The sequence below is a fragment of the Cyprinus carpio genome, chromosome A9, assembly GCF_018340385.1.
Source record: "Cyprinus carpio isolate SPL01 chromosome A9, ASM1834038v1, whole genome shotgun sequence".
Lineage (NCBI taxonomy): Eukaryota > Metazoa > Chordata > Actinopteri > Cypriniformes > Cyprinidae > Cyprinus > Cyprinus carpio.
The window spans coordinates 22,662,221-22,669,204 of record NC_056580.1 but is presented as its reverse complement, the minus strand read 5'-3'; positions in this window follow the sequence as shown (position 1 = coordinate 22,669,204).

The window sequence follows — 6,984 nt, the reverse complement described above, 5'->3', positions numbered from 1 at the left end:
TTCTAATGAAACCGGGGCTCTACCTCAGGATGTGTTTAGCAATATTCTTGGTGCTTTCAATGGTTCCCTTCAGCTGATCCTAAACTCCAATATGAGATATGCCCAAGCTAGGACCCTCACACAGGAGACTATCCAGATGGTAGATGCAGTGATCCATATTCTTTTACCAGCGGAGTTAGCTGAGGTGCTGGTTCCCATTAAAAACAGCATTTTATCCTATCTGAATAACATCTCCCAGCCTGCTGGATTTGATCAGTGGAATGAACTGTGAGTGTAAAGACTATGTATTTGTTGTGAATTGTTCTTTCTCTCTGTTTTGCTCTTGCTTTCTAATAATATTTTTATATATTTACTGTACAAATTTTGTAGGAGAGATGACAATTGTACTTATGTTCTTTTTCGGTTTTCAGCATTATGAATGTATTGACAGAGCTTCAAAATTCCCTGCCATCAAACAACACAGCTCAGCCCATCATATCAATGATAATCAAGGTCACAGAAAACCTTCTGAGTTCAAATGAAGGCAACTTGACCAGGGACTGGATCATTAACCAACAATTGACAATTGTGCATGACAGAATCTTCCGGGGGAATGTTAGCTCTGTAGATCTTGCAGGAGCTGGGGTGAATCTTGACCAACTTTTGCAAGCCATGGCTCCCCTACTCTCCCCTGAGGACAGAGCCTTCGTGGCTGTTGCTGAGCAGGTGTCTCAGGCACTAACCTATGCTTTGCATGTGTCTAGCACTGATGGTGGTCTCCAAAGTGAAAACTTTACAGAAGCTGTCATTAGTACAGTCAGAGTGGTTCTGGAAAGTATTTCTAATGAAACCGGAGCTCTACCTCAGGATGTGGTTAACAATATTCTTGGTGCTTTCAATGGTTCCCTTCAGCTGATCCTAAACCCCAATATGAGATATGCCCAAACTAGCACCCTTACACAGAAGACTATCCAGATGGTCGATGCAGTGATCCATACTCTTTTACCAGCGGAGGCAGTTGTGGTGCTGGTTCCCATTAAAAATAGCATTTTATCCTATCTGAATAACATCTCCCAACCTGCTGGATTTGATCAGTGGAATGAACTGTGAGTATAGAGACTGTATTTGTTGAGTATTGTTCTTTCTCTCTGTTTCTCTCTCACTATCTAATTATATTTTCTATACAAATACTGTATGTATTTTGTGGGATAGATGACAGTTGTAATTATGTTGTTTTGGTTTTTCAGCATTATGAATGTGTTGACAGAGCTTCAGAATTCCCTGCCATCAAACAACACAGCTCAGCCAATCATATCAATGATAATCAAGGTCACAGAAAACCTTCTGAGCTTAAATGAAGGCAACTTGACCAGGGACTGGATCATAAACCAACAACTGACAATTGCACTTGACAGAATCTTCCAGGGCAATGTTAGCTCTGTAGATCTTGCAGGAGCTGGGGTGAATCTTGACCAACTTTTGCAAGCAATGGCACCCCTACTCTCCCCTGAGGACAGAGCCTTCCTGGCTGTTGCTGAGCAGGTGTCTCAGACATTAACCTACGCTTTGCATGTGTCTAGCACCGATGGTGGTCTCCAAAGTGAAAACTTTACAGAAGCTGTCATTAGCACAGTCAGAGTGGTTCTGGAGAGTATTTCTAATGAAACCAAAGCTCTACCTCAGGATGTGATTAACAATATTCTTGGTGCTTTCAATGGTTCCCTTCAGCTGATTCTAAACCCCAATATGGGATATGCCCAAACTAGCACCCTCACACAGGAGACTATCCAGATGGCAGATGCAGCGATTCATACTCTTTTACCAGTGGAGGTAGCTAAGGTGCTGGTTCCCATTAAAAACAGCATTTTATCCTATCTGAATAACATCTCCCAGCCTGCTGGATTTGATCAATGGAATGAACTGTGAGTGTAGAGACTATATATTTGTTGTGTATTGTTCTTTCTCTCTGTTTTGCTCTCGCTTTCTAATTATATTGTTATATATATATATATATAGTATGTATTTTGTAGGAGAGATGAAAATTGTACTTATGATCTTTTTGTTTTTCAGCATTATGAATGTGCTGACAGAGCTTCAGAATTCCCTGCCACCAAACAACACAGCTCAGCCCATCATATCAATGATAATCAAGGTCACAGAAAACCTTCTGAGCTCAAATGAAGGCAACTTGACCAGGGACTGGATCATTAACCAACAACTGACAATTGCACTTGAAAGAATCTTCCAGGGGAATGTTAGCTCTGCAGATCTTGCAGGAGCTGGGGTGAATCTTGACCAACTTTTGCAAGCCATGGCACCCCTACTCTCCCCTGAGGAGAGAGCCTTCCTGGCTGTTGCTGAGCAGGTGTCTCAGACACTAACCTACGCTTTAAATGTGTCTAACACTGATGGTGGTCTCCAAAGTGAAAACTTTACAGAAGCTGTCATAAGCACAGTCAGAGTGGTTCTGGAGAGTATTTCTAATGAAACCGGAGCTCTACCTCAGGATGTGGTTAACAATATTCTTGGTGCTTTCAATGGTTCCCTTCAGCTGATCCTAAACCCCAATATGAGATACGCCCAAACTACCCCCCTCACACAGGAGACTATCCAGATGGTAGATGCAGTGATTCATACTCTTTTACCAGCGGAGGCAGTTGTGGTGCTGGTTCCCATTAAAAACAGCATTTTATCCTATCTGAATAACATCTCCCAGCCTGCTGGATTTGATCAATGGAATGAACTGTGAGTGCAGAGACTATATAATTGTTCTTTATCTCTCTTTCTCTCTCTCTTTCTAACTATATCTAAATATATTTACTATATACATTTACTATAAGAAATTACAATTATACACAAAAATTTCACTCAAGCTCTTTTTTGTTTTTCAGCATTATGAATGTGTTGACAGAGCTTCAGAATTCCCTGCCATCGAACAACACAGCTCAGCCCATCATATCAATGATAATCAAGGTCACGGAAAACCTTCTGAGCTCAAATGAAGGTAACTTGATCAGGGACTGGATCATTAACCAACAACTGACAATTGCACTTGACAGAATCTTCCAGGGGAATGTTAGCTCTGTAGATCTTGCAGGAGCTGGGGTGAATCTTGACCAACTTTTGCAAGCCATGGCACCCCTACTCTCCCCTGAGGACAGAGCCTTCCTGGCTGTTGCTGAGCAGGTGTCTCAGGCACTAACCTATGCTTTGCATCTGTCTAGCACCGATGGTGGTCTCCAAAGTGAAAACTTTACAGAAGCTGTCATTAGCACAGTCAGAGTGGTTCTGGAGAGTATTTCTAATGAAACCAAAGCTCTACCTCAGGATGTGGTTAACAATATTCTTGGTGCTTTCAATGGTTCCCTTCAGCTGATCCTAAACTCCAATATGAGCTATGCCCAAACTAGCACCCTCAAACAGGAGACTATCCAGATGGTAGATACAGTGATCCATACTCTTTTACCAGCGGAGGCAGTTGTGGTGCTGGTTCCCATTAAAAACAGCATTTTATCCTATCTGAATAACATCTCCCAGCCTGCTGGATTTGATCAATGGAATGAACTGTGAGTGCAGAGACTATATATTTGTTGTGTATTGTTCTTTCTCTCTGTTTTGCTCTCGCTTTCTAATTATATTTTTTATATATGTACTGTATGCATTTTGTAGGAGAGATGAAAATTGTACTCAAGCTCTTTTTTGTTTTTCAGCATTATAAATGTGTTGACAGAGCTTCAGAATTCCCTGCCATCGAACAACACAGCTCAGCCCATCATATCAATGATAATCAAGGTCACAGAAAACCTTCTGAGCTCAAATGAAGGCAACTTGACCAGGGACTGGATCATTAACCAACAACTGACAATTGCACTTGACAGAATCTTCAAGGGGAATGTTAGCTCTGTAGATCTTGCAGGAGCTGGGGTGAATCTTGACCAGCTTTTGCAAACCATGGCACCCCTACTCTCCCCTGAGGACAGAGCCTTCCTGGCTGTTGCTGAGCAGGTGTCTCAGACACTAACCTACGCTTTGCATCTGTCTAGAACCGATGGTGGTCTCCAAAGTGAAAACTTTACAGAAGCTGTCATTAGCAGAGTCAGAGTGGTTCTGGAGAGTATTTCTAATGAAACCAAAGCTCTACCTCAGGATGTGGTTAACAATATTCTTGGTGCTTTCAATGGTTCCCTTCAGCTGATCCTAAACCCCAATATGAGATATGCCCAAACTAGCACCCTCACACATGAGACTATCCAGATGATAGATGCAGTGATTCATACTCTTTTACCAGCGGAGGCAGTTGTGGTGCTGGTTCCCATTAAAAACAGCATTTTATCCTATCTGAATAACATCTCCCAGCCTGCTGGATTTGATCAATGGAATGAACTGTGAGTGCAGAGACTATATATTTGTTGTGTATTGTTCTTTCTCTCTGTTTTGCTCTTGCTTTCTAATTATATTTTATATATATACTGTATGTATTTTGTAGGAGAGATGAAAATTGTACTTATGATCTTTTTGTTTTTCAGCAGATCAAAACATGATGACAGAGCTTCAGAATTCCCTGCCATCAAACAACACAGCTCAGCCCATAATATCAATGATAATCAAGGTCACAGAAAACCTTCTGAGCTCAAATGAAGGCAGCTTGACAAAAGACTGGATCATTAACCAACAAGTGACAATGGCACTCGCCGCAATCTTCCAGGGGAATTTTAGCTCTGTAGATCTTGCAGGAGCTGGGGTGAATCTTGACCAACTTTTGCAAGCCATGGCTCCCCTACTCTCCCCTGAGGACAGAGCCTTCCTGGCTGTTGCTGAGCAGGTTTCTCAGATGCTAATCTACACTTTGCATGTGTCTAGCACTGATGGTGGTCTCCAAAGTGAAAACTTTACAGAAGCTGTCATTAGCACAGTCAGAGTGGTTCTGGAGAGTATTTCTAATGAAACCAAAGCTCTACCTCAGGATGTGGTTAACAATATTCTTGGTGCTTTCTTTCTGCAAAACAGCATTTTAGCGTATTTGCAGACCATCTCTCAATCTACTGGACCTGACAAATGGAATGAAGTGTAAGTATAGACTATGTATTGTTTCCAAAGTATTCTGTCTATGTCTCTCTTTCACTCCTGCTTTCTGCAGTGTGTGTGTGTGTATATATATATATATATATATATATATATATATATATATATGTATGTATATATATATATATATATATATATATATATATATATATATATATATGTATGTATGTATGTGACCCTGGACCACAAAACCAGTCTTAAGCCGCCTTTCCACTGTCTCCGACAAGCGACAGACCGGAAGTCATTCATTTCCAATGGAAAGTAGTGCGGGAGCTGAATTCCGATTTGAGCTTCGGATGCATTCAAATATTTGAACTTCTGCGGTTAGACCATATGCGACTGCCCGAATGTCGTGAGCAGTGGAAAGGCAGCTTTAAGTCGCTGGAGTGTATTTGTAGCAATAGCCAAAAAAACATTGAATGGGTCAAAATTATTTATTTTTCTTTTATGGCAAAAATCATTAGGATAAATTTTTGATTAGTAACATGCATTGCTAAGGATTTGTATTGCTAAGGATTTGTATACATTTGGACAACTTTAAAGACGATTTTCTCAGTATTTTTATTTTTTTTGCACCGTCAAATTCCAGATTTTCAAATAGTTGTATCTTGACCAAATATTGTCCTATCCTAACAAACCACACATCAATGGAAAGCTAATTTATTCAGCTTTCAGATGATGTATAAATCTCAATTTTGAAAAAACGACACTTAAGGTTTTGTGGTTCAGGGTCACACACACACACACACACACACACACACACACACACACACACACACACACATATATATATATATATATATATATATATATATATACACATGACCTTTTAGGACATGCGCCCACCATAAGCCACCAAATGGCTTAAAATTACTTTAATGTTTAACTGACAAACGTTCTTGAGGAAGCAGCACTGACCTGATTGGTAAGATAGTTTTGGGGAGGGGGGTCTAGAACCGCCCCTGGTATAGCGTGCGTAATTATACTGAAACATAAATAAATAACCAGTTTACGTCATTCAATGTGATGGTTGAGCCTGTTTTTGAGATAACAACACGCCAATCCGTGGTTGGATTTCCGACACGGCTAACCGTAAATCATCTTACACTGTCAATAAGCGTAACTGATAGTCGAGCCAAATCTGCTCTAACTGTTGACTAGCAGTGGGAGTCAGATTGCCTCCTAGTGGATGGCTAAAGATTTGCTAACTCATATTCATAAATCCTCAAGGGAACGTATCTAAATTAATTGACGCTCGCGCCCTCCTTGACAGGTGCTGAAAACCCCTGCTCTACACGATCATTAAAAAGTTAAAGATTTTTTAAAATTATTATTTTTTATTTATTTATTTAATAAATATATACTTTTATTCAGCAAAGATTCATTAAAATTATAAGAAATGAAAGTCATTTATAATGTTACAAAAGCTTTCTATTTGAAATTAATGCTATTGTTTTAAACTTTTTATACTTGAAAAATGCTGACAAAAATGTATATGAAATGTATCGCTGTTTGCACAAAAAATATTAAGGAGCATAAATGTTTTCAACAATTATAATAATAAGAAATGATTTTGAGCACCACATCTACATATGATTTATGAAGGATCATGTGACACCGATGACTGGAGCAACAACTGCTGTATTCAGCTTTGCCATTACAGAAATATATTTCACAATTACAAAATATATTAAAAAAGAGCAGGTATTTTAAATTATAAAACATTTTCACACTATTACTGTTTTACTGTTTTTGATCAAATAAATGCAGCCTTGATGAGACTTTCAAAAACTGACCCCAATCTTTTGAATGTTAGTGTATATGCAGTACATGTATTTGTGTATGCACAGGTCATGACAGTTTTCATTTCCATCATCATTAACATCATTATAAATATTAAGAAATAACTTCAAAAAAAAAACA